Source organism: Canis lupus, chromosome 1, assembly GCF_048164855.1.
Source record: "Canis lupus baileyi chromosome 1, mCanLup2.hap1, whole genome shotgun sequence".
Classification (NCBI taxonomy): Eukaryota; Metazoa; Chordata; class Mammalia; order Carnivora; family Canidae; genus Canis; species Canis lupus.
In genome coordinates, this window is record NC_132838.1 from 92074423 (window position 1) to 92089092 (window position 14670).

Consider the following 14670-nt stretch of genomic DNA (forward strand, 5'->3'; position numbering starts at 1 on the left):
ACATTGCTGTAATTATTGCTTTATACAATTGATATCTTTTTAAGAAGCCGAGAGAGGAAAGGAGAGCAAGTATATATTTATAGAGTTTGTTATATTAACTGTCTTATTTGCCATTTTCATTTCTTCCTCTCACTTTTAGTTAGCGTATGGTATAATTTCCTTACTATATTATACCTTTGCTCCTACTCACCTCCTCTTTGGTATTATCAACTGTATTGCATTTCAACATTTTAGGCCCCCAAATACACTTATATGCATATTTTTGGCACAGCTGTTTTTTAAATAAACTAAGGGAAAGAAGAAGAAATATGCATTTATATTGTGTTTTATAATTACATAGTTATCAGTGCTCTTTGCTCTTTCATATAGATTTATATTACTATCTGTGGTCATTTACTTTCAGCCTGAACTTCTCTTAATACTTCTTATGAGATATTCTGATAGCAACAAATTCTCTCAGTTTTATTTATCTGAGAAGGTCTTGAGTTGCTTTCATTTTTGAAACATTATTTTTCTGGATATAAGTTTCTTGACCTAGTTTTGAAATTCTAGCACTTTAAATATGTCCTCTCACTGCCTTCCAGTCTTATTGTTCTTGATGGGAAGTCAGCCGTTAATCTTTTTGGGGTTCTCTTCTACTTGATGAGTTCTTTTTCTGGCTGTTTTCAAGATATTTTTCTTTGTCTTTTAACATATCAGGTAAGAGGTGTCTGGCTGTGGATCTTTTTGTATTTATCCTTCTTGAACTATGTTGAATTTCTTGGATGTGTAGATCACTTTTAAAAAAAAATCAAATTTGGGAGTTTTTAGCCATTATTTTATTGAAATATTTTTTTTCTACTCCCTTGCCTCCCTCCCATCATTCTGGTAGTCTCATTATGCATAGGTTGCTGCTCTTAATAATGTCCAACATTTCTCTAAGGCACTATTGATTTTTCTTCATCCTTCTATCACTGTTAATTGGATTGTGTAGCTGGTATCAACATATCTTCAAAATCATTGATTCTTTCTTCTACCAATTCATATCTGCTTTGGATCCCTTTAGTAAAGTTTTCATTTCAGTTGCTTTATCTTCATCTCTATTATTATTTCTGATTTGATGAGACATTGTCATCATAGTTTTGAAAGCATAGTTTCCATTAGTTCTTTGAACGTATTATAGTGGCTGCTGTGAACTTGTTTTAAATCTAAGATCTAGGCCCTCCTGGAGATAGTTTTTGTTGCCTTCTTGTCACCCCACCCCCTGTATTGGTCATGCTGTCCTGCTTCTTTTCATGTCTAATAATTTTTTGTTGTTGAAAACCAAACATTTGTGATAATATATTGTAGCTACTCTGGTTACTGATTTCTCTTTTCCTAGGTTTGTTGTTACTATTTGCTTGTTTATCTGCTTAGTAACTTGGCTGGAGTACTTAAGTGAAATCTATCTCCCATGCAGCATGAAACCTCTGATGCCATTCTTGGGAAGGTGCAGCCTTGGGTATGGGCACAGTCACCCTTGGATGACTGATTTTAGCAGGGCTCTCTTTTGCTGCCTACTTTCCTGGTCTCTCTGCTAAAACTTTTGTCTGTTGGCATCACAGCCAGCTGTTAGGCTCCACTAATTGCTGGCTGATTACTCTATGGTTTTCAGTGACGTCCTAGTACATACAGTGCTCCACAGTCTGATCCAGTTACATCAGGGCCTTTTACAGAGTTAGTCTTTGAGGTTTCTTCCTGACTTCAGGAGGGCTCATCATAGTAGTTATCTCTTTACCTGCTTCACTCTGGTAATCTAGTTGGCCTATATTTTTTTCTTATTGCTTTCATAGAGCTATCAACCTCCACTTAATTATCTACACCAAAATCTCCATTGTTCTATGAGAATCCCTTAGGATTAAACTTGCCCACGTTTAATTCCAAATAAATTGTCTGGAAAGAGTTTCTACATATTTTATTCTTTTACCTTCTCTCTATGCAAAAATCTGAGTCACTGCTTTGGATATGGGAGCAGGGACAATGATCCACTTCTTTTGGAGTGCCATTTTTGCTCTAATGACCAGGGCATTGGGCAGGAGCAGTAGCTTCTGGTCTTCCCAGCTTGCTTCTCCCAGTGTGGAATATGCTCTGTATGAGCAAACTGTGGTGATAGTAATTGACTTCAGTGTTATAAGCTATCTTTGCCAGCGGGGCTAAGAGTGGGTTGGAGGGAGGAAGGGAGCCCCTGGCCTCTTTGTCACTCTTGCTTAGAAATTAGCTTCTGAAACAGGCAGCTAGGAGAGGATGAGAAATATTGGCACCTGTCCATCCCAGGGAGATATAGCTAGTAGCTTGGGGGAAAGGGAGCCCTCTGTGGAATAGAAGTTAAGCTGTGAGAGAAGTGGCAAGGGAGAGAGTAGATCATGACTCAATTGACATAGGCTCTCCTTGTTCTTACCAAGATTTATTAGTTTTTCTTGAATAAATGTTTCTTCATTAACTGTATTGCCCTTAGGCAATTTCTAGAGACTTTAAATAGTTGTTGGTGTTTTAAAATAATTTTTACCAGGTAAGGTTGTTTTGTTAGGGAGTGAGTCTACAGAGCTCCTCATACTACTGTGCCAGAAGTTATGTCTCTCTAATTATCCTTAGATGAAACTGATTAGGGTAAAGGAAACAAATTAGTATAAAAACAAAGAGAACAAACCTGAATTCTAACTAATTTGGCTATTAGTGGTAATTATTATTTACAGATAGCTTGTTTGTAGCTGATTAACTGAAAACTTGATTCTTTTCTGTTATAACTCTATCAAAAAATTATATGTTGAGTGATAAGGTTCTAATGTAGTTTGACTTTTTAAATAAATTCCAAGATTTGGATATCAAATTCCAATAGAGCATTAAATAACCACTATAGTAGATTGAAGAATTGGTGGTTATATGCATTTTCTATGATGGGGATCTTTTATTATAGAAAATGTCAATGTGGTTATCAACTCAGAGTCTGGATGGGTTTCAGCATGTCTTCTCTGAGCCATCTCTCACATTTGCAGGGCTGACACAAATTTTTTCTTACAGAGCACAGTCTTTGATTTAATTAATCAAGAAATCCTTATATAGAGTATCAGCTGCCTAGAAAGTCGCTGTGCAAGTAAACATAGAGAACTCCACAAATGTAGTACAAGATACCTGTCTCCAAGAGGATAATCATCACTCAGGTGATGTAGTTTCCAAACAAATGAAAAAATAACTTGTAACATAAAATAGCATAGTTCAATAATAGATGAATAGTGCAGAGAGGTTCAGAGGAGGGTTTGGTACTTTAGGGTTGAAGTCATAGGTTTTAGTTAAAGCAGGGGCTTCAAATAGCTCTCTCTCTATATATATATTATATAATTATAATTATATAATATATATAATCTTTTTCTGATAGATCTTCAACTTGGGCAGGGCTCAGCAGGATAAGGCTTGTCTCTGCTCCTTAGCTTGGGAGATATTGGTGGTTGCTGGTAATTAACTGAGGGCTGGAGGATTTGCTTTCAAGATGGTTCCCTCATGTGACTAGTAAATTGGTACTGGCTTTTGGGGAGCAGCTCAACCAGAGCTCTTGGTTTCTCTCCTGGAAAGTTCTACAGAGAGGGCAAGGAAACCGAAAGGTCAAAGGTCATTGGAATTGCATACATTAGAATCCAAGAATATTAGAGTTTCAGTGGAAGAAACCACATTGTAAAAAGATGAAGGGGGGTGAATATTGCAGCAGGTTTATCTCTAGTCCAGAGAGTAAACAGTAAAAGGAGAGAAATTGGTTGATAGCAGAGAGATTATTAAATCAGATAAAGGTTTCTTTCAAGGTAAGGGAGATCAAATTATCACAGAAGGCAGAAGAGAAAGAAAAATGTTTTATATGTGGCTCGCTTTAGACTTGGTTTCTAATACTATTGTATTTGAATAGTCTACCTGGAACTACTAAGGATTTTCTTGACTCTCCTGGGGTCTTGATGTTTAGATGCCTCTGTGCCCCAGGGAGCAAGAGTCTGAGATTTTTGAAGCATTTTTATAGCATTATATCTTTATATAACCTGAATCTAAGTACTTCCTGTCTTCTCGGAGAAGTCTCCTTCACAGATTAAGAGAAGTGTGAGTACTTCCTAGCCTCAAGCTAAGTGAAATAGGGCCAGTGGGGCAGGCAAAAGTATGATGCTGAGTGGAAATTTGCATAGGAATTGTAAGAATTTTCTCTCAAAATCTGTGTGACTTTATTCATAATCACCTACTGATAGCCAGAGCTAAATGATACTGGAAGACCCATAAAGGACTATGCTCATGGTTTGTCAACAGTAGTTAAAAGGATTATTAGCTATTGAGGGGTCTCATTGCTAGAATTGATGACAGGGAGGCAACTTAGAGTTAACTACTGAGAGCCGTCATCTCTGAGGGCAACTGCTGCTGCTGAGAGTTCCTGCTATCCTAAACTCCAGGGTAGAATGTTCAGGGGGAACCAACTTTAGCTCCTGACAATCAGCACTGATGGGAGCAAACTCAGTTGGGCTTTTCTTAAAGTCACTACTACCTTGACTGGCAAGGTCAATAAATCCTGCTCTGAGTTTCTGAGAGGAAACCCTTCAGGGAGCTAAATTTAGCTTAAAAAACAAGGCGCATTCTTTGGCCAGTGACCCAGTCTGCCCTCCTGGCAAACACTGATCTTAACGTTGATGGGAAGACTAGGTTGACACTCAATAGAGGTCAAGTGAAGAACAGATAGTATGGTAAAAAGAGCATGAGCCTTGGAGCCTATTTGAGACAGGTTTGTATGCATACTTGCTAGTTTCAGTTTCCTTGTAGATAACATTAAAAAAAACTCCTATCATGGTGTTAGAGGGAGGGCTGAATGAGATAAGACATGTAATAGAGCCTGGTATGTTGCAGGTACTCAAAATGTGATTGCCAATAGTGTTCTTTTCTATCTGGACCCATGTGAAATGAAGGCCATGGGACTCCAAGGCATCCAGCCAGTTACTGAATCCTTGAATTATATCCTGCTTTTTACATAGAAATAATGTAGGAGGCTCTAGTTTGAGAAAACTATTAAATAAAGGACTAAAGGCAGATCCCATGACTCTGAGAGCCTTCACATTGTTACATGCATGTGGACTCATGACTGATTCTAGAAACATCATGTGTCCAAGGACCAACATACCCATTCCATGTGTTTCTAATGTTGACTCTAGACCTCATTATCATTAAACTGTTCAAAGGATCCTAGTCACAAAGGATGTTGTTTCTGGAAAAAGATTTCAATATGTTTGCTTCTCCTTATGTATAAAAGATGGAAGCCACATTTCTCTTTCAAAAACCCACTGCTTGATTAATTTCTCCTTGCCCAGCTTTAGGCTTAATAGCTGGATGATTTGGGTCTCACTTTGCAATTCAAAATCTTAGCTTTCCAAAGATGCTTCTTGATTTGATGTTCCAGGTGGCTGAGAAGAAATGGACATTAAGTGATTGCTTATGGCTTTGAAAGGTCATGATCTGCTTCATGCAGGCTAGAGAATGTCAATCTGCACCTGAACTTTAAGCCTCATACTTTTCTGATTATGGATATAAATCATGTGACATTGGCAAGTAGCTCATTCTCATGCATATCCAATGCTCAATTAAGGCAGGACTCAGAGCTGATGGGCACTTCTGTGACTGGCATTTCAGGGGTATATTTATTTCCTTTTTCCCTTAACTCCTACATCAAAGGAATTTGAGTAGTTTGGCTGGTAGGCAAAAGGGAAAGCAATTCTTCACTTTGCATGTAATCATTTACACATTTAGAGCTCTCACAATGTGTCATTCTTTCACAACTCAAATTTTGCACATAATCCATTTACTTAGGATAAAATAACCGACACACTTTAAGAAAATATTGCAAGAATTATGTATGTGAGCATTTAAAACTTTGTCGTATGCTAAAAATCCATAAAGTTCAGAGATACACTGCTATTTTTGGTGTAGCATCAAATCATTGATCTGATAAGGAACAGTTTTGAACATTATGAAATATTATTTGCATCTAGAAATCGGTACAGGTAAAATAATTTAAAATGTTGCCCACATATATTGCATCTTTAATACACTCAAAGTCCGTGAAGTAGATTCACATGTTTAACAAATGTTTATTAAGAGTGTGTTTTGTGTGAAACCTTGAACTAGCATTTTAAAGATTTTCATTTATTTACTTTAGAGAGAGAGAGAAAGTGTGAGCTAGGGGAGGGGCAGAGGGAGAGAAAGAATGAGAGTCTCAAGCAGACTGTGTGCTGAGCATGGAGCCAGACCTGGAGCTTGATCCCAAGACCCTGAGATCATGATCTGAGCTGAAACCAAGAGTCTGATGCTTAACTGAGCCACAACTTGTGTGAAACCTTTGAACTAGCATTTTAAAAGGTATCATTATAGGTGGATGTACAAATTTTATACACACATAATTAAGACAAGTACAGAATATTATACATTTTTTAAAGGAAACAGTGTGCAGGAATGGTGAATTTTGTGAGATCTACTTTACATAGAACAGTCAAGGAAAGATGCCATGGGATTTAACTAAAGTAACATTTAAGCTGAAACCTAAAATGAGAAGCCACCTATTTGGTGTGTAGCAGTAAAGGTGTGTTAGGCAGAGGAAAAGCAAGTACAGAATCCCTGAAAGGGAGTTTGGCATGTTGTAGAAATTCAACATGGTGTGACTGGAGAAGCATGAACAAAGAGAAGACTAGAATGATATCAAGTGGGTTTTCTGATTATCCCTAGTTAAGATGTGAAGAAGGTGGGACTCAGGGAGCTACTGTTCAGGCATACAGAAGCAATAAATATCCAACCTGGGCATGACATCTTGGCCTTCCAATTGTAAATCCCAAGCATGTTCTGCTATTCTAAGAACAGGGAGATGAGGGAAAAGATGGACAAAGGATGCAAAAGGTATGGTGCCTGGCCCCTTGAAAATTTGTAGTTAATGGCAGACATGGATTTACCATATGCTGTCTTATCGATTCATTCATCTATGAGTCCTGACAAAGTTCTAGCACAGTAAAAATGAGGGAAAAAAATTATGGCAAACCACAGTAGAAATCCACATTCTTTAAAAAACTTAAAAGTCAATATGAGGAAGGCAAAAGTAGAACATAACATTGTAATTGCAATGCTAGTTCATCTTCCTCAACTTCATTGACTGCTGGAAGCTTTTGGGGACCTGGTTAGTTAGTTAGTAGGTGCCACACCTAGTTGGACCTCAACACAGGGCTTGAACTTAAAACCCTGAGATCAAGACCTGAGCTGAAATCAAGAGTGGGATGCTTAACCAACTGAGCCTCCTAAGCACCCCTGTTGGGGGACCTTTCATCATTTAGTTGGTAAAACACGAGCAAGTTGTTATATCTAGGAGTTCAGGCTTCTGTGTTCCATAGTCTTTTGTCTTGATTTTGAAGGAAAATCATTTTCATTCTAAGATGTAGCAGATGCCTCTGGAATTAGATATTGTCCTAACTGGAGAAAATGACCCCTGTAGGAGAAAAGTAGAGTGGGGTTATCCTCTAACTTGCTTAAACATCAGAGCTACTAAGAATCTTGACTGGAGTCAAATGGGTTGGGATACTGGCATTTTCAAGCTCAATAATACTTGAAAGAAGTAGTAATTATAAGGGTTGTCCAGTTGGCAGGCTCAACATAACCAACCGCTAACTCAGGGCACAATGTGCAACCCTGAAGGACTCTCTTATGGCCTTAAAGAGACCCTCCCCTACTGTTAGCAGAGGATAAATTGGGCTGAAAATCAGGCCAGGGACCTAATTGGGAGTCAAATTGCTGAGAGGACTTGATACACAACCTCATCAAATCACATATACTGAAACAGAGAATTGATAGGGAAAGAATGTGCTGGGGACATCTAGATGGAAGAATTTGAAAGCCCCACATTATCAAAATCCCTTTTGAACTCTCCACGCCTTCAGAAGTGGTCCATTATTTCTTGCCTAGAAACTATTACAAATATTTCCCTGAGGCAGAAGCCTTATAAAATGACAACATTCCTTCCTCAAGATTTGTCTCCACCTCTCTTAGGACATCCAGGGCAACTAGGAGAGGAGGATCGACTCACAGAGTTTCCCAACTGGTAAGATACTGTTGCAAAAATTGAAATGAAATACACAAGAGTTTTAGTTTTATATTGCCGTTGTAACAAGTTACCATAAATTTGCAAAATGAAGCTATACAAATTCATTATCTGACATTTCTGTAGGTCAGAGGTCTGGCACCATCTCACAAGGCCCAAATCAAGGTGTTCTCAGGGCTGCATTCCTTTCGGAAAGTTCTGAGAGAGCATCCATTTCTTTGCTTTTTCTAGTTCCTAGAGACTACCTGCACTCTTTGGTTCGTGGTCAGGTGTTCCACCTTTAAGGCAAGGGCAGGTTCAGTTCTTTTCGCATCACATCATTGTCATCTTCTCTTGGGCCTCCCTCTTCTATCTATTAGGACTCTTCTTATATTGGCCCAGCTCAGATAATCCAATATACTCTCCCTAGCAACCTTAATTCCATCTGCAATCTTAATTCCTCTCTACCACGTAATGTAGCAAATTCCCAGGTCTCAGGAATTAGGATTAGGCATTTTGGAGAGGTTGTTCTTATGCCTGCCATAAAATATAACGATGCTAAAACTAGGGTGGGATATATGGTAAATGCTCAGCGAACATTTGCTATTATTCCCTGCTTCTAATTCTTGGGCTCCTGCTTTTAGGTGGAAAAAAAAAAACACAACCATCTGAATCAGAGGCATCTCAAACCCAATGCTCTCCCCTGTTCTCAGTAAAATTCTTCTCTTCTGCTTCTATCTCTAATGTCCCTAAACTACCATTTCCTTCCCTTTCCCCAGTCTCTCTGTCATCCCCATCAGCAGATGATTTTGTTGCCTATTTTGAACAAAAAACTGAAGCCATTTGGAGTTGAATGACATTAAACTCTGGTGCTCCCACCCATTTATTTACCTACTCCTGCTCCCATTCTTGGGTCTTTTGCCACCGTTGTGGAAGACTGGAGCTCCTTCCTCTTACTCATGGTCAACTCCACCCATATTCTTGGTGCCTCCGTTAGCTTGAGGACATGGCTCCCATCCTCTCTTCTCTCTACTTTTTCTGTGCATGTTTCTGTGGACCATTACACCCTCTGTGAGCTGCTGTCTGTAATCTCTTGCTTTCCACAACAAGCTTCTGTGGCACCGTTCTCTCCTGGCTCTACTGTTACCTCTCTTATCACTTCTTGATCTTCAAAGTCTCCCCTTCCTCCACTTGCCTCTTAATTTGTGGAATATCCCAGATCCCATCCTCAGTTCCCGCTGCTCTCATTTCATTGTGAGGAGATACACTGTAATCTCCATCCAATGCATGGTGCTCACTGTTTTCATCTTCCAAGCCTGAGCACTTTCAGGAAGCCTTCCTGTGACTCTTGTCCATGCCTTTCCTCTGAGTTCCCTTAGCACTCAGAAAACTATATCTAAGAATTAACATCATAATATGTTGAAATTATATCTTAGCGGGTCTGTCTTCTCTATGATCCTGTGTGCTACATGTGGATAAAGATTTTAGTGATCTTTCTTTCTCTAGTGCCAACTACAGAGGCTGACGCACAATTAACTCTTGATGTAAGTTTGTTGGTGTATCTATTTTGAATAGAAAACAGAAAAATAATGCCAAATTTATAAAATTCTGCACTTAACTCTATCATGTGGATACTCTTCTATACAGCGAAATAACTTATTTCCTAACCAAAAGTTATTAGTCTCATTTGACTTTGCATATATATACCAAAAAAGAAAAACTTTTTTTGCTAGGCTGGTTAATATATAGCCATAAACAATATGGTATAAAGTAACTTTTCAAATATCAGCTTCCAATTTCTATATTCAGAATGTTTTCATTGCTCAACACATTTTTGGAGCTGCATTTATGGAAATGTGCTTAGATTTTTGCAGTGCTCCTGCGGCTCTGAATGTCCATAATATGGCTTTTTGTGATGGATGGCTGATTAAATGCTCTCAAAGTCCCCAAGTGAGATCAGATTCACGCAATACTTACTTCAGCCTCGACCTAATAGGTCATTTTAATGACAAAGAAATTTGGCAACTTAGTTCTTAAATTTTCTATTTATGTCAGGAAACCGAGGAGGAGTAGATACCTTTCTTTTTCTCTGACCTTTCTCCTACCTGCGCTGTAAAATTGTCAAAGTCCCCTCGAATAGCTGCTCTGTTGTCCTTGTAAGGGATGCATGCTTTATTGATGGATGAAGTGATATATCTGCATGCCAGATATAATTTTGCAAAGTCCTTCGGCTTGATGGAGGTTGCACAAACAAGAGAAAATGCTTGGAATAAATGCTTGGAAAAAGCTGCAAGTGCAGCTTTTTTTAGTTGCTTCTCAAATCTAGGAAAACCCAAGTTAAGAAACAGTGTTCGGTACAATCAGTTTGTGATTCAACCTAACCATGTACTGGGCCTTCCTTTTCTATATCAAGCATATTGAATAATCCATCTCCAGAGATCTGGGTGGCTTCAGATAATGGAAACATATTTAGGTCACCTGCAGAATAACTCACATGTTGTTTTTTAACCTAGCATTACAGGATAGGAGTTGTCCCAGCTTGCTTTGTCTGTACAGGAAGCACTCGATAAATATCTGGTGAAATAAATCCAGGTCAGACGATGTCCCCAATGCTGGGATACAAAGATAAATAAGACACATTTCTACCCTGGAGGAGCTGACAATGTGGCAGGAAAGAAAATCAGAGAAGCTAACAAAAGGGGATAATAAAATACGGTAGTAGCAAAATGTTATGGGAATCTAGTAAAGAGTAAGATTAATTGTTAGGTGGAACCCGGGGAGGAATCACAGAAAAGGTGATATCCTTCAAGACCCAGTAGGCAGAGAAGCTAGAGGAGACAGGAGACAGGAGAGGGTGGTTAGGAAGCACGTATGGGGTCTCAATGAGTGAGCACACGGAGTGTCTTCGTGGAACTTGATGTAGGTTAGTTTGGTTGAAGCATGAAGATGCTAAAAGGAGGGCAATAAATCAGGTCTAGAAAAGCAGACTGAGTTTGGGTTGTTAAAGGCATCATAAATCTTACAAAGGAGTTTGAATTTCATTTTCCCCATCGAAAACTCCATGTTGCCTGGAAGACTGGGTTTCCCAAAGGCTATTCCTGGGCATGCAAGTTCTATAGGATGTTCGGGGTGGGGGATTTATACCAAAATACCTATTTAGCTTTTAGTTAAAGGTGGAAAGGTAATCATGTGGAGCCCAGTTGTGAGAAGTGGCATTGGTAGGGAATTTCCTGAAACATGTACAGTCCACCCATCTCTTAGATAAATGAAGTTAAACCAAATTAAACTGCATACTTAGGCCAAATAGTTCTGCTGCCCTCCTTGATGGATATTACTATCGTGTTTTTCAATAAGATGAGATTGGCCTGTGCCGAGAATTGTAATAGGAAATGATTTGATGAGACATTTATGTGCGCTTCTTCTGAACAGAGGGTTTGTCTTTATCTTGAAGGCACTGGGAGTGTTGTAATGGATTAGGTGTCCTTCTTTGTCATGAATACTAGTTAAACCTAGAGCCAACTTTGCGGCTCACCTCCGTAGGAGGGTCCTTAGGGTATGTGTTCCTGGGTAATAACCGGACTCAGAATTTTGTGTGACTTTCTACATTTGTATTCCCTTTGCTTAATCTACTTATTTGATCCTATTGCAAGTTTTTGTAACCTCTCTGTGATCCTTCTTGGAAAGAAGAGCTGGGATTAGGAGAGATATCAAATGTACATCACTCACCACAGTGTCTGGCATACAACACCTACCAAACAAGGCCTTGCTTTTGTTGCTGTGGCTTTTATCAGTTCCACCTCCTCCATCGTACAGTTCTCAGGGTTGACAGAAATGGAAAGAGAGCGTATACTAATGGATGGAAATGATTTCCAAGATCTTTTTTGCCATGGTCTTAAGTCGCATTAAGCACACAGAGCAGTGGACAAGCCTGAGTTGAACAATTAGCGATCCCAGGTCTCCAATCTTGTGCTGTGAAAGGGACAAATCAGTAAATCAAAGAGAATGGTAAATGAAGCCTCTCATCTAATTAGGGAGCTAAGTTATCACTATGGGCCTCAGGATCCTTATCTGTAAAATGGGAAAACTAACAAAATTTATTTTGTAGAGTCACAGTAAGGATTCTGACTATGTATGTGTAAAGAGCTAAGAATAATGTCTGGCACATAAGCGCTCAGTTAACATTAGCAGGGGTTTTAAAGAATCAGACGAGTGGGAAGTCCCTTCCAGCTCAAGTCAACCAGGAAGGCTTCCCAGAGGAGGTGGGATTTGAACTAGACTTGGTATGATGGAGGGAACTCAACTAGGCAGAGAGGAGCAAGGAGGTTAACCCTTTTGGGAACTCAGTTTAAAAAAAGGCAGAGAGAAGGGAGATATCCAGTGAGGAGGAGACCTCAGGAGAGCAGAGATATTGGTGAAAGGGGCTGTTAGGTGGAAGGCCTGCAAAAACCCCGGCTTTTTGTGCCCTCTTGTGTCCTCCTTGGGCACTAACGCACTGCTTCTCGGTGGGCCTTCCCTAACCACCCCCTGAAGGAAAACCTACGCTCTTCTCTGAAAGACACTCTGAGCTCTTCTGAATCTTTCCTCTACCTTGTAGCCAGTAGGAAATTACATCAGGGTGTGGTAATTAGAGGGAATTACAGAAACTGTGGCCGGTCACCCCCCCCCCCCACCCCCCTGCCGCCAACACACACACACTAAGTTCCTACACACAGACTCAGAAAACCATGATTCTATTTCGGGCTTTCGAGTGCTTAGGAAGAAAAAGTGCAGGAAATGGGAAATGAGAAGGAGGCAGCAGAATTCCCATCTGTGCCGACACTGAAAGGTTTTTAGTACAGAACGTGAGAGAAGCTTGGTGAGTCCCTGCAGGGGTGGCTGGACAGGCGCCCATGGGCAGCGCCCGAGAGGGCCGCGGTCATCTCAGAGACAAGAGTCACCAGGCTTCTTTTCCACATTTGTCTGATTAAAGAGAAGAAAATCTCTTTTTAAACATGTGCCCTCGTCTGCTATTTCTAGATTCCTTAAGATTTGGAGGGGGAAAAGATGAAAGATTAATTGAGATAATTTATCTTTAACCCAAGAAGAAGCCCAATGTTGAACTGCAGCAATGAGACGTGAACCAATGGAGTGTAGGGGAGGTGTGATGGACCTGTGCCCGCTGGTGACAGCAGCCATAAAAACAGAAGGATGAAGATGCAAAGCAAAGAGTGAAATCCCAATTATAGTTATCTGTTTATTTATACCCTGACACATTCCCAAATTATTTGAGCCTGCTGAAATTCAAGTTGAGAAGCCCAGCTCTCTGAATGAACACCTGCTAACACCATCGAGCATCACATTTCTTAAAGCAAATGCTAGACACTCTAGAGGGAGAGTTTTTTCCACTTAAAAAAAATTTCCTTTCTGCCATGCCACACCATCCTGAGTGGGGAAAAAAAGAGCATTAATCAAGCTGGCAATTCACTTGAATCAAACCTACATTCCCCATCTGTCACTGTTCTAAACGCCACAGAGAGACATGTTTCACAAAGGGAACTTTTCTACATTAAAATTTTTATTGGGGCATAAGAGACAGATATATGCACAAGTCATAAATACGCAGCTGGGTGGATTTTCACAGTGTGAAAATGTCCATGCAGCCAGCATCCTGATCAAGAAACAGAACATTACTGGGATCCCAGAGGCTCCTATGAGTTACCCTATACCTTCGAGGGTAACTCCTTCCATGATTTCTAACACCACAGATGACTTGGCCTGCTTTTGAGCTAACATAAATGGAGTCATCGACTCTCTTATAAATTCTTCCACTCAACATTATGTTTGTGAGATTAATTCACAACATTGATTCACTTATTCTCATTATTGCATAGGATTTATTTATTTAACATGCTGTGATTCACTTTTTTTAAAATAAGACTTTATTTATTTATTCCTGAGAGACAGAGAGAGAGAGAGGCTGAGACACAGGCAGAGGGAGAAGCAGGTTCTCTGTGGGGAGCCCGATGTGGAACTTGATCCCAGGATCCCAGGACCACGACCTGAGCTGAAGGTAGATGCTCAACTGCTGAGCCACGCAGGTGTCTCTTACTTACTTATTCTATGGTGAACAGGCCTTTCAGTTCTTTCCAGTTTGGAACCAATGCAATTAATGTTGCTGTGAACATTCTTGTACCTGTCTTGCAATTGTTGGGATTATACCAGGAATGGAAGTACTGGATACATATTGAGTATTTGCCATTCTTTGGAAACTATGGAAGAAGGCTAGACACTGGAATAAAACGAGTGAAAAACCCAGTCCTTATTTGCAAGGACCTCACAATCCAGTGAAGGACAGAGCTGAGCTGGCACATACTCTAGGATGTTTGTAGGGGGCATGTGCCAGAGCACCTGGGATGGAGGGGGAGGACAGGGCAGGTGGGAGTCAGGAAGCCTTCCCAAAGGCAATGACTCTCAAACTGACTTCTAAAGAATGAACAGATATAGAAGGAGGAGCAACGTGGAGAAGGCAAGAGAAGAGCACGTGGAAAAGCAGAGACAAGTGAGGAAGTAGGTCAAGTCCAGAGACCATGCATTACAGCAATAGA

General features: G+C 39.9%; 1 long non-coding RNA gene across 3 annotated transcripts in view; it reads right to left on the reverse strand.

Moving 5' to 3' along the window:
• The window catches only part of LOC140640365 (uncharacterized), a 150604-nt gene that overhangs the window by 11689 nt on the left and 124245 nt on the right, over positions 1-14670 (reverse strand). For 2 of the 3 annotated variants that reach the window (XR_012037073.1, XR_012037058.1), the window contains exons 5-6: positions 11839-12055; positions 5880-7498 (exon numbers count right to left, since the gene is read on the reverse strand). This is a non-coding gene — a long non-coding RNA (uncharacterized lncRNA). Of the gene's footprint in view, positions 1-5879; positions 7499-11838; positions 12056-14670 lie in introns of those variants that run through there. The other variant, XR_012037065.1, reaches the window with a different exon arrangement.